The sequence below is a fragment of the Podarcis erhardii genome (genome assembly GCF_964252035.2).
Source record: "Podarcis erhardii genome assembly, chromosome: 2".
Classification (NCBI taxonomy): domain Eukaryota; kingdom Metazoa; phylum Chordata; class Lepidosauria; order Squamata; family Lacertidae; genus Podarcis; species Podarcis erhardii.
The window spans coordinates 54,385,992-54,393,775 of NC_138498.1; the positions used below are offsets into that span (position 1 = coordinate 54,385,992).

The 7,784-nt window shown below is 42.1% G+C and overlaps 1 protein-coding gene across 3 annotated transcripts in view; it reads right to left on the reverse strand.

Annotated features, from left to right (window-relative positions):
* Nucleotides 1-5,242, reverse strand: part of STK32A (serine/threonine kinase 32A) — a 78,157-nt gene extending 72,915 nt beyond the window's left edge. Inside the window, exon 1 of one of the 3 annotated variants that reach the window (XM_081852134.1) lies at nt 4,736-5,242. The gene's annotated coding sequence lies outside the window, so the exon portion shown is untranslated. Of the gene's footprint in view, nt 1-2,577; nt 2,601-4,488; nt 4,513-4,735 lie in introns of those variants that run through there. The other 2 variants (XM_081852135.1, XM_081852136.1) reach the window with 2 other exon arrangements.
* Nucleotides 5,243-7,784: the final 2,542 nt, after the last annotated feature.

The following is a 7,784-nucleotide window of genomic DNA, read 5'->3' on the forward strand; positions in this document are numbered from 1 at the left end:
GAGATTCTGAAGAACTTCCTGATGGTAAGAGCTGTTCAACAGTGGAGTGGATTCCCTTTGAGAGGTGGTGAACTCTCCTTCCTTGGAAGTTTTTGAACAGAGGTTTGGGTGGCCATCTCTCATGGATGCTTTAGTTGAGATTCCTGCATTGCAGGGGATAGACTCGGTGACTCTTGGGGGGATCCCTTCCAGCTCTACAGTTCTATGATTCTATCATGCTCTCCTACTGCCTAAACAAGCTCTAATCCAAACAGGTTTAAAGGAAACTCGCTGCCAGGTGCCTTGATTCAAGAACACCAGAGAAACCATTAAATACAGCGGTACCTCGGGTTAGGAACTTAATTCGTTCTGGGTCCGTTCTTAACCTGAAACTTGTTCTTAACCTGAGGTACAACTTTAGCTAATGGGGCCTCCCGCTGCTGCCACCGCACGATTTCTGTTCTCATCATGAAGTAAAGTTCTTAACCCGAGGTACTATTTCTGGGTTAGCGGAGTCTGTAACCTGAAGTGTCTGTACACACCTAGACTTAAACTCAGGTACACAGGCCACAATCCTGCACATAATTACACCTCAGCACCACTGATGCCTGATATGTTGCCATAATTTTTTATAAGCCCCCCTAAAGGTACCAACCAGCCAGTCTTATGTATCCTCAAGAAATCCCATTCAAGAAGCTGCTATTCTCCTTAGTCCCTGTGTGAGTGAAACGCTGAAGCAATGTTGCATCAAGGAGTGTCTTTGGACTTATGGGGGTACAAAGAGCTTGGGAAAGAAGAAGCTTGTGAAGAGGGGCATCAGAAAGGTAAAACTTGCTGAATGACTTGCTGAAAGAACAAACCTTGGCTACAGCTCACCGTTAGTGTAGAGAGAGCTTAACCATGAACCATATTTGGGAAGAAGCACTTAGCCAAACCCTGTCTTAGCACAGCATGGTAGTAAATAAGAGGGAAGTTCAAAGCAGTTGTCTTGGTAGGCCATAGCATGGACGTGCAATAAGTGAATCAGGATAGTCATGAAGAAAAGCCACATTTTCACATATATTGCTATTAATAGCCAACAATTCCTTTAGTAGGCTCAAAGCAACTTTTCTTCATTTCAGTGACTGTTCACCCAGGCACAGAACAGGCCCACACCTACCTAGCTTTAACAAAGTCAAAGCATTAAGTGTCCCTGTATTATTTATTCGCACCTCAGCCTGACCAACCTCTGGCACATATTAAATGAAGAGTCATAGATGCAGCATCCAGAGACATATGCATGACCATTAACAGCACAATTTTCTCTGTTGCTGCTTGTATCCATCCGGTTCACACATGCAAAAATGCACTCAGCAGCAGCCAGGGCTTCTCATGTGTGGAAGAGAACAGGGTGTGTGAACTGAGAATGAAACATAGACTGCTCTAATATTTTTACACCCCACTTTGTTGGGAATAAAGATTATTTCAGCATAAAGCATGCTCTCGCTATTGATCTAGTAGTAAAACAAAAGTGCTGCCATCATCACAACCTTTTCACAAGGCCCAAATGTGCAAAGTGCAGAGCTGAGATTTGGCTGAAGGCGCTCAGGAAAAAAGCGGAACTTCCCTCACTTAGGGGAGGCACCCTAGTTCAGTGCTAGAGCAAGAATGCAGAAGTTTCCAGCACCTCCAGTTAAAAAGGTCAGGTGGAAAGTGATGGGAAAGATCTCTCCCAAGACTCTGGATAGCAGCTGAAAAGTCAGGGCTAGATGGATAATGCAGGGCTAGATGGATAAACATTTTGACCTGATCTAAGGCAGCTTCCTCTCGGTCACTAGTGAGTCCTCTCTCCAAAGCATGTTACAAATCTCAGAAAAGTTCTTATGAAGTTCCGATTGCCATAACCTGTACTAGAAATGCACCTGACCTAGGAAAACAGCAACCTGCCTTATTCCAAAATCAGAACCTTTGTCCACCTAGTCCAGCACTGACTGGCAGCAGTGCTCCAGGGTTTCGGGCACTGGATGGTCCCAGCCCTACCTGGAGATGCCAGGAATTGAACATGGGACCTTGCACATGCAGAGCATGTGCTTCGCCACTGAGATATGGTCCTTCCCAATAAAGCTTGTTTTAGTGAAACGGCTAAAAATGACCTAGCCCAATAATTACCATATTTTTTGCTCTATAAGACTCACTTTTTCCCTCCTAAAAAGTAAGGGGAAATGTGTGTGTGTCTTATGGAGCGAATGCAGGCTGCGGAGCTATCCCAGAAGCCAGAACAGCAATGGGATTGCTGCTTTCACTGCGCAGCGATCCCTCTTGCTGTTCTGTCTTCTGAGATTCAGAATATTTTTTTCCTTGCTTTTCTCCTCCAAAAACTAGGTGCGTCTTGTGGTCTGGTGTGTCTTATAGAGCGAAAAATACAGTCGTTAATTGTCTGATTTAAGAACCATATTTCCTTCTACTATTCTTTTCTTCTTAAAGATAGCTAAGAAACAAACACCTTGGACAAAGCCAAGAACCGCCCTGAGACCTCTGGGTATAAGGTGGTATATAAATTAAATAAATAAGCAAAAATAATACAGTCATCTATTTGGAAACAACAAAAATCTTGCTCACAGAGAAGGAAGAATTGGGAGGATGCTTCCCCCATTGCAGTGAAAAATGCTACAGTAAAGATTAGTGTTTCTCCTGACCTGAAGAGAAAGAGAGGAAAAACACAGCATGCATGACATTATGCGGTGATATCATCCATAAAACAGGATGCTAAAATTATGTCTCATCATAAGTAGCTATAAAAGTCAGTTGCCATATCATTTATGTGCACTTGTTAAATAGAAACATACAAGCCTTATTGATGTCCTTCCTGGTAGACCACTGACACACAGACATCTCGGAAGGGATTCAGGCCTCGCCTTTCAAAATTGTGGGTTGTTTGGGGGCTTTTTCATTTGCCAAGTTTCAATAGTTTCAAGGATACTTAGTGACTCTGATATGCATGTTGTTATTAAAACCTTCTATTACTTATCACCCCAGTTTAGGTATTTTTTTCTCTCACCAGGTTCCCAATTTATGTTGTTTAATCCTAAATATGTTTTCTTAGATGTAAGTCCCACTGTGTTCAATAGAGTTTGCTTCCTATAAGTATATTTAGAATTGCAGCCTAACAGAGCCTTACTCAGAAGTAAGTCCCACTGAGTTCAAGGTTAAGTGCGTACAGGAACCTGCCTAAATCTTTTAAATAATTGCTATCTTCTTAAAGTTTTTTAGCCCTATTATACAAATTATAATCAAAATAAAGAACCCTCCACATAATCACAAGAAGAAATCAAAATGACCATGTGTTGAACAAAGTGTTTCTACATCTATTCATGCAAGCAATTTTTTTTAAGGATGGGTGAAAAAAATACCAAGATTTCATGGCTAAGTGGCAGGGTTTTGAACATCCCATAAGGTGATCTCCAACTAAATTTTATCCAGAGTAGACCTAGTGAAATTAAAAAGCTTAGGTATCTTAAGAACACTGATTTTAATGGGTCTCCTCTGGGTATGATCAGCTTTGGAGAGCACACATACTAATTTTTTATCCATCACAAATATACATTTAAATGGCTTAGATAATTGATAGACAGGAATCCATAAGCCCATGCATACTTTGCTACGGCCTTTGTCGACAATTCAAAACACTGCTGAACTTTATTAATCGGTCACTGCACATCTCCTCAGGGTTCCAGCTTTTTAATGCTCTGATGTTATCCCTTTATTGATCACAATATTCATGGTTCCATTAACGGAACAGTAAACAGACTAATAACTGGAGGAGAGAAAGGGGGGACAGAAGGGAACTTAGTATGGGGGTAAATCAAAACTATTGATTTAATTAGCACAGCACTTCCTTGCTGAGACCCCATGCATGCAAAGATGTCAAAGTAAAACCATAACAGTACTAGGCTCTTTTTTAAAAAAAAAGTTATTCAGCTGCTGAGAATGAAAATCATGAAATAAAAATTATGGCTTATGCTAAAGCTGTTGGATTTGTGAGAATTAAATAGTTATTTCGAAGAAAATGAATTATAGTTCTACAGTTTTTAAATACTTTAAAAGAAGGTTGGGGAGATCCAAATATAAAATACTGTGGTTTAGGAAGAAACTTGGTCATTAAAAAAAAACCCCTTTCCTCTCTAAAACTCTTATACTGAGGCTGGATCTAGCTAGACACATCAAATAAGCGTTTCAGTTAAAAGCGTTGTAAATATAAACAGGGAAAACAGGTAGAGAAAAGGGGGGCTTCACAGCGCCATCTGGTGGCACAACGTTATATCGCATATGCAACGCATATAAATCGCTTTTTATTTACCAATCTAGTTGAGTCCCTTTTAGGCTTGACCCACTGAAACCCTTGAATTTCAACCCATAGTGGGTTTCAACCCATTGGTTCTGATACCCCTGCAGATGCACACAAGAACAAGGACTTCAGTTAAAAGTATTCAGTTAGCTTGACCCATAATTATTCTTTCAGGGCACACACACCTAGCACTATTCAAGCTGCAAGCGCTTGTCCTGCTACTGGCAACTGCAATTGGAGTCTTCGCTAGGGATATGTAAACATTCAAAGTTACTAACCATGAGCGGGGGGCGGAAAGTTAACTTCTCTACAAGCCAGCATCTTTAGAAAAGAATGCCCCAAACCAGAGGGGCATCGATAAGCGAGAGAGAGCGCTACTTGCTGGTTGGAAACCTTAGAGGGTGAAACGAAAACAAAAGCTACCTTTCTTACCTTGTTTTAGGGAGGGCAGAAAGACCAGAGAACGGAAGCCAGCAACAACCTGAAGCTGCAGAGCAAGAGGAACCGGGAGAGGTGAGTGCGCTGGTGCGGGTTGACACTTTGTGGGTGGCTTGTGCCTGGCCAGGTTCCTTTTTGCAGGATCTCGGCTGGAGGCAAGGACACTTGGGAGAAGAGCCCGAGCCGCTATTGCAGGGAAGTTTCCCCTCTTGCAGATTGCGGGAGGAGCCTGCGGTAGTCACAAGGGGGGTGAAACAAACCAGACAACAGCAACGGTTGCAAAGACGCATATAAACGCGCGCAGAGGACAGGAAATAAAAAAAAAAGTCGGAAGGAGAGGAGCGAGCAGGAGGGGATCTTGAGAGAGAGAGAGAGAGAGAGAGAGAGAGAGAGAGAGAGAGATACACGGTAGAAGCAGCGGCCAGCCACTGCAACTGTAGTTAACGCTGTGATCGAATTGGCAGCGTTTCTGCAACTGCAGACGAATCAAAAGCACGCCGGCCGGGTCCGCCTGACACACCGTGTCGCTTAAAGGCTTTATGCAGATCAGCACTTTCCAGAGATCCCTTAAGTAGTTGCTTGGGGGCGAGGAGAGTCTCCCTTTCCCCCCTTTTTCTTTCTAGGCAGGAACCCCCAGCATCCCAATGAGAAAGCATGAAAAGAATGCAAATGATGCTGCAAAGACTGTTACTGGCATTTCATTGGCAAAGGGATTTAGGACCATTGAGCGAGAATCTCCTCTCCGCCCCCAGATATCTGCATTAAAACCATGCATCTCATGCAGCACTTTTCGCGTCCCATGCACGGTGGCTTCGCTTCCGGCCAGGAACCGAGCTAGCTCTTTTGGCCTGAATCCAGCACGGCCTGTAAGCGCACAGGTAGAGCTAATGGTTCGTGAAATTGCCCCCGGGCTTGAAAATAACTTCAGGACGTGCCTGCCTAGGTACTGCGAGGGGCATCAGGACCAATGACATGAAGCCTGCATAAGCCATCAGTTGTTCACGTTTCTCTGAGAGGCGAGAGGAAAGCCACTCCCTTAAACCGTGCAATCCCTTCTCCAAATTGGAGGAGGGCGTGTCAGCATCTGAGCTCCTGAAATGTAGAATCTGAGGACCGCTTAGGACACAGGAACCTTGCATCAAGTGCATGGTGGTCCTTGGAAGTGCTACTTTTGCGCATCTGCTTTACCTCTAAACTGCGCAGTTAAACATTAATTGGTGTGGTTATTCAGCTACTAAAGCACTTGTCCACCGATTTATTGATGGAGCTGGCAACAAGCCAAAGTCTGGGATAAGGGTACTTGGTCCAGACATGTAACAAAAAGGCATTCCTTCTCCTCCTGCACCCAATGTCCCAAGTGCGGGTAACCTCTGGAATGTGGCTTGTTCTCCAGCTTGAATCAAAAGCTAGCAGGTTGAAAAATAAGGTATGTGAAACCATTTAGACTTTCATTTCTATACCAAGAACTACTTTTAAATAAAGGTGACTGTTTTGCTACAACAATCAACATCAATGTGTCTTTTAAGTCTGGTGGTTTTGAGCTGCAGTCATATGCTCACTTGATAAGTGAGTTTTACTTCCAAGTAAATGTATAGGATTGGGCAAGGCACTTGGGAAGCCCAGGGAGAACTTCATTGTCTCCCTAAGGAATTCCTCCATCCAGGTAAAGTCCAGTGCCACCTAGTGACTACCTATATAATGATGCAGTCAGTATAGTATGTCTATTAAATTGCAACTTTTGACACACTTAAGAGAAAGTGTACTTTTCCTTCATGGTCCTCAGAGACACTTTAACTGAGGCGTTACAATATGTAAATTTATGTAGATTTAATCAGTCAAACAATTCATCAGTTAAAAGCCGGATAGCTAAGAAGGGTTTCATAATATGTAAATTTATTTACATGTAATCAGTTAATTATTTCATCACTTAAAAGCCAGATAATTAATTGATTAAAAATTATTGAGAGGTTGACAGCACGAGTGATGATACTTAATTTCCTTATCAAAGAGTTACATGCAAATTGATGGTATTCCATTAAGCAACAAAAATTATTTGTGAAGTGTCTTTAAAAAATTTAAACCTGCTATCATATAGGTTTTATATTTCAATCATTCCCTTGCAGAACAATAACAGAGAAATAGTTATTTTTAACTAGTATTTGTAGGTATCATGAAAAGGGAAAGAAAGGATAAAAAACCCATCCTCCCAGTTTTAAAGACTGGGAAAAGATAATAGTTACTTTCCTATAACTTAATATTCACAATAGCTCTAGCCAAGCATTCATTGTGCAAAGTGAAATTCTACTCATAGCACCTCACTCTCTCCCTCAGGGCACTCATTTACAGAAAGAACCTAGTTACATTGGAACTGATAGAATTTAGGGAAATCTACACAGCCTGTGACAACCTTAAGCTATGAATGAAAGGTTTCTATAAGGAAAGACAGGAAAATAGAATGGATTCCGTATGCAACTTGAAACACAGGTCAAGTTACTGCGTCTTACTATATGTATGGAGTATGACCATCTTTTGTTTGAGGGGGTAGATATGTCAGAGTTTCAGTAGTTAAACGGATCCCACAGAATAAAAATATCTCCCCACTTATTTTTTATAAGGTGAGAGAAGATATCTTTTGGATGGCACTTTTTACATAGATGTTCAGAGCAAAAATAAGGCATAACTGTTGGTAAAGTAGGCAGGGAAGGAAAGCTGGTGTACTGTGGGCTAAGGTGTCATGGAGATTACCAAGAACACAATCTGAGCCAGTTTGCTCCCCTTAGGAGTTGCATAGAGGGGGTAATTCTGCCCACATACTGCCTGTGCCATCAATGCAGCACTAAGGGTGAGGAAATACACACATCTGGACCAATTCTCACTTCTTCTAAAGATGCAGAAAGTTTCTTGGGGCAGAGAAGCCATAGAGAGTGTGGAGCTAATTTTTACCAGTTTAAGTCAGTGTGGAGGATGAAAGGAGAGCCAAACCCTATGCTTCTAGGCAAGTTCCCAGCGTCCAGTTAAATTGTAATGGTGGTAAGCAGTTAGC